The sequence below is a fragment of the Chinchilla lanigera genome, unplaced genomic scaffold (genome assembly GCF_000276665.1).
Source record: "Chinchilla lanigera isolate Chin_1 unplaced genomic scaffold, ChiLan1.0 scaffold00092, whole genome shotgun sequence".
NCBI lineage: Eukaryota > Metazoa > Chordata > Mammalia > Rodentia > Chinchillidae > Chinchilla > Chinchilla lanigera.
The window spans coordinates 5,748,900-5,763,766 of NW_004955493.1; the positions used below are offsets into that span (position 1 = coordinate 5,748,900).

Consider the following 14,867-nt stretch of genomic DNA (forward strand, 5'->3'; position numbering starts at 1 on the left):
TTTATTTTTTGTGCAGCTGGAGATGGTCTCTGCTAGGCAAGTGCGCCCCCACTGAGCTATAGCCCTAGCTTCCATCCATGCAAATCTCTAACTTGAAGGTTCGCCTCTGTGCAGGGAAGAAGCATACTATTATGATGAAGGCTAACAGTCATTCTGCGTTAACATCTCTCTCTCTCTCTCTCTCTCTCTGGTGAGGATGAAAGCCAGGGCCCCTCACAATGCTGGAGGAGCGCCCTGTCCCCCTGAGCCACACTCCCAGCCCAGCCCAGGCCCCTGCTCTTGGCCAGGTGCTTCCTGCACGTCTTCACCTTCCTGCCCTCCAGGGCCCCTCTGTTTCCCACCGCTCAGACACCAGCAGACACAAAGGGGAATACAGCAGTCACCCCAGAGGAGCCCCACGTAAAGGCCCAGGGGGTGCCAGAGTAGGGAAAGATTTTCCGGAAGAGGAGCTGAGGCCGCGTAAGAGCTACAGTCATTTCTGAAAAATGCCGCTTTGATGGTTGGCTTGAAGTCAGTAAATACTTTCAGTTCAGCTGGTTAAAATATTCTCAACCTCGTCCCTAACAAGTATTCATGGTTCCTGCCTGTAGAGATTATATAGTGTTTATGGCCCTTGGTCATGAATTATTAATGATTTTGAAATTGTGGTCATTGTAGTTTACTCAAAAATCATTAGGGAGCAAATTTATCATACAGTGCTAAAAAAAAGAGAGAGAGAATCACAGAGGAGGGAGGACTCTGTACGTGTTATCCAGTCCAATACCCAGTGTCCGTGCTGGCGCCCAGGGCAGGGTGGAGGTCACAGGCATTGTGCTGGGGACATAGCCTGCCACTGCACACAGCAGCGAGGTCCCAGCCACCCCTTGGTGGGCCTAGAGAGCTGTAGAGCAGGTATCAAGCAGGGCACGTCCCAGCAGTGTGGCCCCTCCTCACCTCTCTTGCCTCGTTTAATAAGGCCTAGTTGGAGAGCTGGTGTGGTTGGAGAGCTGATATGCAGATTAAAGTAGCTGGCATAGTGCCTGACCCATAGTAAGCATTCCCTAAATATTAGTGTCGCATAGTTTAGAGTGTCTAGCATTGAACAGAGATTTACGGGGAGGAGGCAAGTAGGAACGGGGGGCCCCATAGGTAGGGAAAAGATAGGATGAAGGATTCACTGAGCTTTATTAAATTAATAGAAAATCCTTCCAAGGCAGCCTGTGACTTCCTGGAGCTGGACTGGAGCAATTAGAAAGACAAAGGCAAAGAATGAGGCAGAAACTCAAGACTTGGAAGATCATAAGAATCGCAAACAGCCCCTTTACTTAATCCTTGTGCCGAAACTGCCTTTCCCTAAGCCCCCCACCTATACTCAAGGGCAGAGAAAGTCTTGGCCAGAAGAAATCCAAGGTTAGGATGAAAGACAAGCCAGGGAGCCAATCAGATTCCAGGAGCCTGCATGGGACAAGGATCTGAATAAAAGGAGCTGCAGAGAAGAAGCATTTCCCTACTCATCCAGAGTAGCTGTCTTCCATGCCTCTCTCCTCGCCCTTCCCCCCACCTTCAAATAAATTGCCTTCCTTTATTTTAAATTCTGCTTCTTTAATTCTTTACTGACACTGGGCTTAGAATCACCAGGAGCTGCATGTTCCAGCAGAACAGGGGCTCATCCTGGCTTGGTGCTGGTGAGCATCCAGCCCTCCTTGGATGCTACAGCACCACATGGCACTTCCTCCTCAAGGCGCCTCTGTGGCTCCCTGGACTTTACGTGGACTCCAACTTTCAGGCCGGATGTCCGCAGGCAAGCGAGCCCCAGATGGGCTGGTTCCAGGGCCTCTCTAAACCTCCCTGAGAGCCTCCCAGGATAATGGGCTGCCAGCGTTTGCAGTTGATTGGAGATTCGGGAAAATGCTCTTGACAGTGCACTTGTCTGCCGAGCTCACTTTGTAAAAGATTGCAGAAGTCATTTAATTCACCCACCTAGAAAATGTTAAGCCTTTCCCTTGCATGCATGCACATGTCGTGCTCAAACACACACACACACACACACACAGAGCTCACTTCCTGTTTTTTAACAGACTTTCATTGAAGAGGCTCTCTACATTTTTTCCAAGGAAAAGAGGAGACAAGGCCTCAGGAACACAGCAAAGGACAGAGGGTGAGGGTGCCTCCAGGGACCAATTACCTGGGGAGACCCCATCCCTGCTGGGTCTCAGTGTTATCAGATAGCTTGCTTCTAAGAAGTGGTTCTACCAGCTAAATGTTACTAGATTTGGTGTTGCTTGCTGTGGTGGATTGATAAGTGGTGGTCAATTTATAACCCCCAGCGGAACTGAGTCAGCGCGGTGCTGGGTGTGGGAGGCCCACCTGGGAACTGTTGTCATCAGCATAAGAGGCAGAACTGGGGAAGAAGAAAGAGGCTTTTGGAAGCTGAGAGAGGCTGTTGGGAGCTGGTGGAAGCTGTAAGGAGCTGTTGGTTGTTTTGGAGGAGCTCGTCATGCTGGCTTTCCTGATGAACTTGGCTGTTTTCATCCTCCAAGGAGCTCAGGACCTCGTTGGCACTGAGAATGGCTTTGGTTCACTTTGGGGGAGCTCTGGTCCTCACTTTGGGCATGGCTTCCTGGCTTCAGAGGAGAGGATGGTGCACTGCCTGTCTCCTAGAGAAGCTTGCTGTGTTGGCTTCCCTGATGGGAACTTGGCCATCTTGATCATTGGAGGAGCTCGGGACCTCACTGTTGCTGAGGATGGCTGTGGTATTTTTCAGGGGAGCTCTGGTTCTTACTTTGCACGTTGCTTCCTGGCTCCAGTGCAGATCCCCCAGCCTGCTAATACAAATCCTTCATCCTGCTGGCACAGACTTCCTAGATTCCGCCACTGACCCTTGGGCCTTCCCAGTGCAGTTCCATGAAATAGGTCTGCATGAGATACTGTTATGGGCTATGGGCCTCTGGTTGGACTCGTGGGAGGCATTGTTATGAGCTCTAGGCCTTCAGCTGGACTCATGCAGGACATTTCCGTGGGATCCAGGCCCTCAGCTGGATTCATTGGTCTTAGTGTGTGGACAGATTTCCTGCACTCTTGTATGTCGTTCTTTGGGTGACTATTATAAATAATCTTATAAAATACATGTCCTGTATTATATTGTGTTCCCTTGCAAAAATAAGCCCCAAACCAACACACTTGCCTCTCCTTTCAAAGTTGAATTCCCTGTTCTTCTTGTCTCAAACAAATAATTAAATGAAACAAGAAAAAGGCCATGGCAAAGTTTATTCAAGAAAGTACAAGTGAAGAATGGGAGAAAAACTGGCTCTGCAGAGCGACCTTGGGCCGAGTAAACAGAAAGTGAGTAAAAGCAAAATAAAAGTACACACTGCGCCTGGGAAACACAGCATGCGCCTTCGTGGAAAGCTACCATAGCAAAGTCCTCAAGGCATCACTGGGTCCCTTTGTCTGTCTCAATCTCGAAACCAGCAACAGCTTCCAGGAACGGGTCCTCAGAGGTGGTGGTTAGATCCCACAGCTCAGGCTGAAGTCAGGTCTAGGCACCCTATTGAAAACCTGCTGCACCCTATAATGAATGTGATCATTATGTATACCTAAAACGGACCAATGCACTTAAATAAACTTAAAAACCTGCACAGGTTCTGGAGAGAAGTCCACGTGAGTGTTTTGGAGTTCTGTGCATGTGTCTGGGATTTTGTCATCAGCGGGTCACACCTACTTCCCCAGCGTGCTTTTGCCACGCCCTGATCTATCTCGTCTGCACCTGCAGTCTTGCTGCCCTCTGTATTGGCTGCTCCTTCTCTAAATGCCCAGGTCGGACGCAGGCTGGAGGGAGAGCGTGATCTATCTCAAGAGTATTTGGAGGAGGAGACAAGGTTAAATCTCCAACTCTTTAAAAAAAAAAAAAAAAAAGGAAAGGAAAAAGGGGACACAGTGCTTCTGACACCAGCTCTCAACTGCAGGAATCAGTTTCTTGTTTTTAAATAGTAGTGAGGATTGAACTGAGAGGCTGTTGCGTACTAGCAAGTCCTCTGCCGCAGGATCAAATCCCCAGGCTTATTTTTTGGAGAAGGGGTTATGCGAGGGTCATGCTGTGTAGTACTGGCTAACCTTGAATTCTTGGTCCTGCTGCTTTAGCCTCCCTAATACTGGGGTTACCAGTATGTCCCAGCACACCCTGCTCACAACCCTTTGTTAGATTTATTTTGAGACAAGGTCCCAATAAATTGCCCAGATTGGGTTTCAATTTTTAATCCTCCTGCCTCAGCCGCCTTATTAGCTGTTATTATATTCCTGCAGCACCACACCCTGCTACTGTAACCAATGTCTTTTTTTCTTTTTCTTTTTTTTTTCAGACAAGGTCTTGCTATGTAGTTCGGGCTGGTTTTGAACTTGCTTATGTAGTCCAGGCTGGCCTGAAATTTGTGGTGATCCTCCTGCCTCAGCCTCCGGGTTGCTGGGATTATAGGAGTGCACCACCATGCCCAGCTATAATCAATTTCTTATGTGTCCTACAAATACTCTGTAGCCATTCAACTATGCAGAGCATGTGTCTTATCTCTCACACTCACCTTACCATTTCCCATCTTTTTTCACGCAGTAGCATGTGGTTCACATTGTTTTGCTCCTGAATTTTTCTTTACACTTAACAATGTGGCTTAGAGCACATGTCCTAGGAGGATATGCAGGCAGACCACTTTTTTTAATGACTTCATAGTACTCCATGATGGATGTACTAGAATATAATCCTTCATTTGAAACCTTTGGACCAGTATGTTGCACTTTTTTTAGGTATGGAGAGTAATACCATCCTAGTAAGGCTGGGAAAAGTACCCTGTAATCAAATACATTAATATATGTATAGCAATATATGAATATTCATACTAAGTGGGATAAATAAAGGTTATGCATTTCATGTCAGTTCACATCAGATGATGGTACTAAATAACTGCATAAATGTACTAATAGCTCCTGCCTAATGAATGTCTAGGCTATTAATAGTCTTTTACTGCTTTACTATGAAGAATACTTTAAAGACTACCCCAGAGCAGACATCTTTCCACATGTGCAAGAGTAGCGAAAGGTTAAAATCTTAAAAGTAGAATTAATATATCAAAGGGTATATGCTTTATTTAAATCAGTGTTTCCAATTCATCTTCTAATGGTGCCTAAGAGGGGCAGAGCTTTTGAAATTCCAGCCAAGAGGGGTGATGTGCCATTCTGTGACTGCACCCAATGCCACCTCCTGGAGTGCTGGCTGGATCCAGCTGTGGTCGTCCCTGGCAGTGTATCTGTACCAGAGCCTTTCATTGGTCAGTCCATAATTTGCTAGTCTAGCTGTACCATTGGGGTGGGAGCAAGGCAGTTTACTTGAAAAGGAGGCTAGTGGGACCGTGACTCTGAGGTTCAGATCCCACTAGGGTGCAAATGGCAGGACTTCCTCCTGCTTCATGGCTTCCGTTCTCAGGATTCTTGCAGCTTCAGTCTTCTGGCAAACCAGGAGCTGCCCCTCACATGCTTACAAGATCTCAGCTACTTTATTTGAAAATCTGTTCAGGCCAGGAGTGGTGGCGCACACCTGTAATCCCAGTACTCAGAAGGCTGAGGCAGGAGGATTGCTGTGAGTTTCAGGCCAGCCTGAACTGCATAAAGAAAAGAAAAGAAAATTTATTTAGGCTGATCCTATACCTCAGTGGTAGAGCATGTGCTTAGCATGTATGAGGCCCTGGGAAGAGCATGTGCTTAGTATGTATGAGGCCCTGGGTTCAAGTCCCCAGGCCCCTAAGGGGGGGGGGGACTTTAAAAAGGAAGAAAAAATGCAAGCTGATAATACTGCATTACCAGACCCCTGTAATGACAGCTGACATTCTGAACTGCACTTTTGCTGGAATGAAACCTTTTATTCGTATTTCTGGGCAGAGAAGAGCCAAATCCATTTTAGGTTCAACCGCTAAATGGATTCCCAGTTGGGAAATTCTCATCAGTCTTTCTGCTTCTTGAGGTCTTGGCCTCTGTAGCTTCGAGAACGTGGAGAGTAGAATGCCCGATGACTTGGAAAACTTCAGATTTATGCAGGGCAAGGAAGTCACCTGGTAGGGTTAAAAGCCGGGCAGCAAAGTACTTGAGCCTGGAAACCCTGGAACCAAACAGCCTGGATCCTTAGGCTAGCCTTGTCACTCAGGCAAATGACTGGTCCACTCAGCTGCTGGCTTCCCCTCCCATGGAAGAGGACAATCCAGAACCTGTGCCGTAGAGCTTGGGCATGGATTCCGTGGGTCGTGTGTGCCTTGCACCTACCAGGAGCTCAACAAACCTTGAATGTTGTAATTTAGGACTCACAAGGGCAATGTAGCCGGCCTGAAGAGCTCATCCCTTAAAAGCCAGGTGGAGGACGGGAGGCAGGGGTAGAGAGAGTCTTGCCATAAAGAGCAGGGCACCAGGCATGGTGGCACATGCCTGTAATCCCAGCATTTGGGACACTGAGGCATGAGGATCACTGAATTCAAGGCCAGCCTGAACTACATAGTGAGAGCCTATCTGAAAAAGAGAGAGAGAGAGAGAGAGAGAGAGGAAAGACAGAAAAGAGAGAGAGAAAGGACGGCAGGGGAACAGTTTGGACCACTGGTCTTCCTGCATTTGGGTGCAGTCACAGAATGGCACATCACCCCTCTTGGCTGGAATTTCATTGCATCTGAATCATTAACCTGCTCCAAGACCCCTGCAAGCAGGCTGTGAGCAGCAGGAGACACGCACACAGGCACAGCACCCAAGACCCCAGTTTAACAATGGCAAGGCCAAGGCTGGAGCCTTGCAATGCAAAGAGAATCAATTTCTGAGAAATGCCAGGAAGAAGATTGACACGTCTAAAACCTTCCCGGTATCAGCTTAGCTTCCAGCACAAGATTAAACTCCAGGAGAAAAACCATCTAGAGAGTTGCAATTTGTGACCAGGAGGAGATAATGTTGACAGCTCCCCTTCCCGAGTCCGTTTTGGATAAGCAGTGTGCCCTTCACCAGAGCATCATCAAAGTTTTCTCCGTCCTCAGATCTTAGGCATGAAATTGCCTTGCAAGTGTCTCCCTTCACCTCCTCCCTCCACTCAGAAAAAGCACTTAATGGAGTATGGAATATGATTAGAAAAAAGAATGGTGTGATCGAAAAGGAGGTTCCTGCATGCTCATCGCAAAAGGTGTATCTCCAGGACAGAAGCCCTTCGCGAACTGTGCTTCCAGCTGGGGACACCTGTGGAAGAACAGGGACCGGGTTCCAGGAACGCCAGGCCACGTGGGCGCCAGTCCTGCTGTCACCACTGGCCGGGAGGACACCCTCTTTTCTCTCTGGACCTCAAAGCCCTTTTTGGTCCCCCCAGTCTGGCACGAGCTAGTGGTCCCATGACTTCACCTTCTTTGGGGTTCATAGGCTGTTTACCAGCCCGCGCTCAAGTGGTAGAAACCTTTCTCAAGCCAGGTGCAGCATAAAAGGAAATTTGTTGCCTAATGTTGCTAAATAATTCATGGTGGGAAAATCAGGCATGGCAGGACGCAGGTGTTTGGACTCTTGCCCAGGGGACTGCCCACTTCTGTGGCGAATAGAGGACATGTCTCCAAGCGGGACACTCAGTTGAGTCCCCAGATTGAGACTCACTAGCCAGGCTGGACACCACCCTGGGGACTAGGATCAGCCCCACATTAATAACGTCAGGAAGGAGCACTTTTGCCTGAGGAAGAAGGAAAGATTGGTGGGCAGCCAACAAGCTGCCATCCACTGCATGGCCACCTTGTGGCAAGAGTGGCAAAACTGACAGATGGCACAGACATGAAAAGTGGATTTTCTGGTGCACGCCTGTAATCGTGGGAGGCTGAGGCAGGAGGGTCACCATGACTTTGAGGCCAACCTGGGCTACATAGTGAGTTTAAGGCCAGCCTGAACTGCATAGTGAGGCCCTGTATTAAAAAAAAAAGGTGGATTTCAAATCCCAGCGCTCAGAAAACAGAGGCAGTAGGATTGCTGAGAGTTTGAAGCCAGCCTGGGCTGCATAGTAAGTTCAAGGCCAGCCTGAATTAAAGTGAAACCTTGTCTCAAACAGAAAAGCGGATTTCACACCACCTGTGGTGGCAAACACCGGAACACCTGTTATCCCAGCTAATCTCAGCACTCTGCGAGGCTTAGGTAGGCGGATCACAAGTTTGAGCCCAGCACGGGCCACTTAGTGCCTTAGCAAGACCCTGTCTCAAGATAAAAAATTAAAAAGGTGCTGGGGAGGTAACTTAGCGTCTAGGCCCTGAGTGCAGTCCCCAGTACTGATTAAAACAAAGCGGCTTCCTTGTTCATTGTCCTCGTTGAAGCTCAGAGCAGTGAGCGACCGACCCCACAGCACAGAACACACAGGGCTGAGCTGGTAAGTAAGCTGTGCTCCGTGCCACCTGGACAAGAACCAAGAGCGGGGATCACTTTGGGGGACGGCAGGGGCCCCTTAGGCATGTCCTTAACCTTTCTGACGTGTACTTTATTTTTTAATTTTTTTGTTTTTTGAGACAGGATCACGCTATGTAGTTCAGGCTGGCCTGAACTCACTACATAGTCAGGCTGGCCTCAAACTCAAACTCATAGCAATCCTCCTGCCTTGGCCTCCCAAGCACTGTGATTACGGGCGTGCGCCACCATGCCCGGCAGCTGACATGAACTTTTATCTGTAATGTGGGGCAGTGTCCAGCTGACTCAGGGGCGGGTGGGTGGACAAAGGAGCCCAGGGACTTTCCTTCGTGTCACTCACTTTCCTCTCCTGAGGACCTTGCTGTAGGAGCCTAGCTAGAAAGGAGGACCTGGAGGCTGGGGAGGAGACTAGGAAGGCAGAAACATCAGTAGCCAGCTGCTGTCCACTTGGCTGTCTTCATCTGACAAAAGGAGGCAGTCTGATCTTCCCCTCCCCCAACTAGATGCAGTTCACAGTGGGTGGGCTGTAGGGGATCAGAAAAGGAATTGGGACGTGTTATGTACATGTACACCTCCACACAAGGAATGCAGAACATTGTGTTCTGCAAACATGCACGAAAGCAAGCACGCAGGCGAGAAAGAAGGGGTCAGGAGACGGGTGCGAAGGGAACTCGGGTGTGTTAGGAACATGCACCAGCTCTGCGCCAGGAGTGCAGACACTCTGTACTGCAAACAAATGCTAACAAACTAAAATAAAAGAGAGAAAGAAAAAAAAAAGCAATGGGTGGATTCCATTAGAACCCACGGGAGCAATTATGCACCCTCCTCCCGGACCTCCGTGATACAAAGTCTTCCACTATGCAGAGCTTGGTCCCAGGACCCCCGCGGATTGCAGCTCCCACAGGTGCTCAGGTCTTCCATAAAATGGCACAGTGCTTCTGTGTCACCTACACACCCCCTCCTGTGTACTTCGGCATTTCTAGGTTGCTTACAATACCTACCACAATGCAAACGCTACGGAAGTAGTTGCTTTATTGTGTTGTTTAGGGAACAGTGAGAAGAAAACTGTCCATACAGGTGCAGTTCCCCCCCCCGCCGAAATATTTTCAGTCCATGGTTGGTTCTGCAGGTGCAGAACCCACCGAGTTGACTGCAGTTCAAAACAAAACCACGAACTAAGTGCAAGGACGTTCAGCTAAGTTCTGGAACTCTTTTCCAAGAATGACTAGCTTGACACTTTTGAAGAAACATGTAGAAACTAAAGTCTTCCACCAAGCATTCTTTGGGTTCTTCACTGTGTCGTTGGTGTCCTGGCAGATGAACAGCAGTGTGAAAACTACAATAGCACAGGGCCCAGGGCCAGGTTTGCATCCTGCCGCACCGCTTAATGGCTGTGTGGTCTCCATGCCTCAGTTTCCTCATCTGTAGAATGGAGCTGGAAGTATGATACCTGGGGCTACTGAGAGAATCCAAAGAATAACACGTGAAGTACTGAGAGCCATACCTGCAAGTGTTCTAGAAGTGTTTGCTGGCCGCCTGCACAGGGTCCTGTCACCTGTGCTCCATCCCCCTGGGGAAGCTGGGGTTAGGGCAGAGGAGGCAGGGGAGCTGTAGTTCACACCTGCAGGCACCCACCCCAGCTGGGCCTGCACTGGCTATTGTTGCTTTCTCTGCAATTCCACAACTAATGCATACGGATTTGAAAGAAATTAGAAAATATAGAAAGTTACACAAATTATCCCTTACTCTACCACCTAATCACTACTAGTTGTTTTGATATTTTCTTCTAGGTGCTTTTCTGTGTGTCTTGGTTACTTTTCTCATTGTTGAGATGAAATACCTGACACCCAAAGTTAAAGGAGCAAAGGTTTATTTCGGCCGGTCACGGTTTCGGTTCATAGCTGGCTGGCTCCGAGGCAGGGAGGCAGGGCAGCAAGCGAGCGATGAGGGACAGTTCGTGCAGGCAGAAGATAGCAAAGCAAGGGACCGTAGCAGCTTCTTTCTGCCCCTTTTATATTCTATCTAGGCTACTGGGATTAGGGCAGTGCCACACCAGTCAGTGGACTGATTTAGTAATCACACACCTAATGCCAGCGTCACACAATCTGGATCCTGCCACCTCTGAAAAAGCCCCACCTACAGCTGCATGAGGCTTTGGGGGGACACCCAGACACAAGCCATAACACTCTGCAATTACATAGACTTCAGAATTAGAATCATCGTTTAATAGGGACAATTAAAAATGCCTACCACCCGTTATTCCTTTTTAACTATTTATTGAGTGTAACTTAAGTATAATAAGGTGGACAATCTGAAGTGTATAGTTTTATGCATTTTTTTGTGTGAATCCACCTGAATTAGCGCTACACACATCAGAATATAGGACAGTCCTAGTGCCCCAGGGGACTTCTGTGTGTTCTTCCCCAATAGTGTACCTTTCCCAAGGTGACCACTCCCTGGACTCTTCAACAGGGTAGATTTCTGCCTATATTTGAACTTCATACAAATGCAATTACAGTATCAATACTTTTTCTTTTACCTCTACTAAATGTATCTGTGAGAGTCATTCATTTTTAAAAGGTATTAGTTCATTCTTTATCATTTTGGTATAGACCTTCAGTTATTCCTAAAAAAAAACACAAATTGTCAAAAAACTAAAGTCATCATTATTTAAATTTTTTTTGTGTGTGGTCTTTTTGAGACAGGGTCTCACTATGCATTTCGGGCTGGCCTTGAGCTCACTTTGTAGCACAGGGTGGTCTCAAACTCACAGTGATCCTCCTGCCTCAGCCTCCCGAGTGCTGGGAGTACAGGCATGCACCACCACGCCTGGCTTAAAATGTTTTTTGTACATTAAATTAAAACACTTCCATCAAATTCACCCTTAATCTCATTCCCCTCCTCACAAACAACCACTGTTATCAACTGGATGCTCATCTTTTTAGAGCTTTTTCTATTTGTGCAGCTCTATTATTTGCTTCAGTGAAGAGTGCGTTAGGCTGCAGATAACAAAAAGCCCGGTTAACGATGGCCCACATCAGGGGTGAGCACGAGTCTTTTCTGTAAAGAACCAGGTAATAAATACTTCAGTCTTTGTGGGCTCTGCAGTCTCATGCTGCTCATTCCTACCATTAAGCATGAAAAGAGCCATCGTTAATATGCAGGTGAACGAGCGTGGCTATGCTCCAAAAAAGTTTATTTACAAAAATATGTGGCTGGCCAGATCTGACTTATACTTTGCTGACCCTTGGCCTAAATAAAAGGGATTTGTGTAGCTTATTTTGCCTTTTTTTTTTTTTTAACTGTAAATAGCCTCATGAGCAAGAAATTTTACTTCTACTCTCTTTCTAAAGCCTTGCCAAGAATGATCTTAAGGGCCTTTTATGTTTTTTCCAGGCCTTATTCTGTGCTTTGGGTAACACCTCTGCTTGATCTCCCGGATCGCTAATTGCCTGTCTATCTGTGTTTTTCGTCTTTCCTTCAGCGTCTTTTGATTTTTTTTTTTTTAATTTTGATGACTCAGTCTTTTATTGGTGATTCTGATTAATTCTTTCTCCTAACAGGTCATTCTTGTTTGATAGATGCGGTGCCCTCTCTTATCCCTCGGATGATGTGTTTCCATCTGAGATGGCTCTGCCTGCATGGTTCCTTCTGCTTCTTTGTTTATTATGTGTTGTATTTATTGAATGGGCCGCCCTTCGAAGGCTTCGGTGATCTGTGGATCTGTGCTCTTCTGTGTACAATGATTGCCTGTTTTCTTCTGTGTGGGCACTGTTTCTTTTTTACCTAATGTGTCGTGGGTGATTGTGAGCAGAGGACCAGAATTTGTTGCCAGAGCTGTGACTAATAGTTTGTCTTCTGAGCACAGGGCCTCCCTTTTCCTTCTGGCTGTGTCCTGCCTTTCCAGAGCCCCAAGGTCATTGCTGCTGAAGGCTGGGTGGCCCCGTTATGGCCTCGCCCTGTGCATTTCAGCTCATCTGTCTGACTGTGGCCTGGGACCTATGCATCTTCCTGGAGAACAGAACTTCCTGTGGCTGGATGTGGAACTGGGGCGCCTCCCTTCCCCTGTGCCGCAGTCCTTCCTAGCTTCTGTGTTGCCCTGTGCTTCTTTCTCCCACTCCAATTCTGTCTGCTGCCTGCTTCTCGGGAGTTTCTCAAAATTTTCAACCTGCCGGTGGCACCCCTCCTTCTTCTCCCAGGCTGTCACAGACTTTAAATGAGATCATTTCTGTGGACCCAGGTATGAGAGGTTGCTCTGTGTAGGCCTGCCCAGTTGGTCCACCCTCAAGGTGACTTCTTGGTAGAGTTCTCACCTTCTGGTCGCCTTCATCCAGAGAAGATCATTTTCCTCTAAAATTAGACTGTCTCAGAATCAAACAGAATGTTCCCGATCAGCATAGACTATAGGGATGGTGTGCACTTTCCAAAAAGAACCGGGTTCAGAACCTGTCCTGCTCTCTTCTCCTGGGGTCAGTTTCTTTCCTGCAATAGGCCTCAGCATCTCCACCTGTCAAATGGGGATAATGATGATAATTCTCACCCTGTTCTAGGGTTACTGAGAGCATCGATTGCAACAGTGAATGTCATGTGTTCACCTTGGAGCCTGGCACACAGCACATACCTGAGTACCCTTCCTCCCCCTTGGTCTGAGCAGATATTTCTAACACTTCCATTGTGGGTGCTTTGGCAGTGGTGGGTTCTGGCAGCTACACCGTGCTGTTAGCTCACACCGAGCACGCCAGCTAAGAAGGCCCTGTCTTTTGTCCTCTGAACCCTCTCAAGGCATTCTTCCCTCTCACTTCCTCTCCTTTGCCAGGAGCTTACCTTGACCGCGATGCGTTTTATCAAGCTTTTCTTGCTCTTTCTCTAGCCTGTTGAAATTGAACTGAACTTACATTCCGTCATCCATTTTTTTTCTATGTCTCTCCCACCTGAATGTCACCTGCAGACTTAATAAACACTCTTTTAGCAACCATTGATAAAATTATTGCCTGTGATAAGACCAAGGACAAAACCCCATGGCGTGCCACCCTTCCCGGGAAGAGTAATTTAGATGACTGGGTACAGTGATTAATTGGTCTAGTTCCTGTAATAGTATGTGTCCTTGTGGCATGATTATGATAATATTAGCAGCTATGTATTGGTTGTTATTACGGAGGTAAGCATTTTTCATGTAGGTATTTGTATTACTTAGGACTTGGTTAAAAGAACAAACTTAATCAAACAGCAGCAGAAGGGGAGCTCTGTTACTTTACACAGCTCTTTAGAGGAGGGGCTTCACAGAAGTCAAGGGCAACAGGATATATCTAGGGTCAAGAACAGATGAAGCCCTGCAAAATCCCAGAAAGCCCTCTTTTGGTGGCCCTGCCCCCGTGTCCATTCTCCAGTACTGGGGACTGAACCCTGGGAGCGCTGAGCTACGTCCCCAGCCCTTCTTACCTTATTTTGAGATAGAACCCCACTAAATTGCCCAGGCTGGCTTTGAATGTGCTATCCTCCTGCCTCCACCTCCCAGAACACTGGCATTTATAGCCAGGCATCACCTTGCCCGTTTATAGCTCTTTATAGCTCTCTGCTTCTCTACATCATTCTTTTCATTTTAAAGTGAAAAGAAAACAAAATAACAATACCCAAGACAAAAACAAAACAACACAAAAACAATAAAAACGATACAGAATTCCAAAACAAGGTGATAGGGAGTTAACAATGGCCGTTATATTACATATTGTTATCTTCGAGGAAGTTGCATGGATTATCAGATGTAAGAATGCAAGATGGATCAAACCATTAAAGAGAATAAAAAAAAATTTTCAAAGGGGGCTGGGGATTTAGCTCAGCGGCAAAAGCGCCTGCCTGGCAAGTGCAAGGTCATGAGTTCGGTTCCCGGTCCCGGAGAAAAACCAAAAACCAAAAAAAAAAAAAAATTTTCAAAAACACTAGAGACCATACATACAGAGTTTCACTAATCAAGGTAGCAGGGATTCAACAATAGTTGTTATACTGCATATTGTTGTCTTCAAATTAGTTGTTCACATTGGCAGATGCAATCATGCAAAGGTGGTCAGAAAAAGAAAAATTCAAGCATTGACTGTTCCTTTCAATAAACCACTAGACATAGCAGCACAATTATCCCAGCTATCCCTGTGTGTCCATATATTTTTTCCCTTCCTTCTTTCTTTCTTTTCTCCTTTCCTTCATCCCAGATGTTCTCTCTCCCTGAGCAACCTCTCTCCCTTTCACAGTATCTATTGTACCTTTCAGGTTTTATTTACTTTTTCAGGTTCTTACACTAGGAAGACAGTATGATGCTTACATGTGGGTCCAATTTATTTCACTTATGAGTATGGTCTCTAGTTGCATCCATTTTCCTATAAAAGCCTTAAGTTCATCTTTTTTATAGCTGAGTAATACTCCACATCTTTTTTATCCATTCCTCAGTGGATGGGCATTTG

General features: G+C 46.9%; 1 protein-coding gene across 8 annotated transcripts in view; it reads left to right on the forward strand.

The window, feature by feature from the left end:
• Kiaa0556 (KIAA0556 ortholog) overlaps nt 1-14,867 on the forward strand; it is a 191,178-nt gene that overhangs the window by 24,350 nt on the left and 151,961 nt on the right. The window lies entirely within an intron of this gene.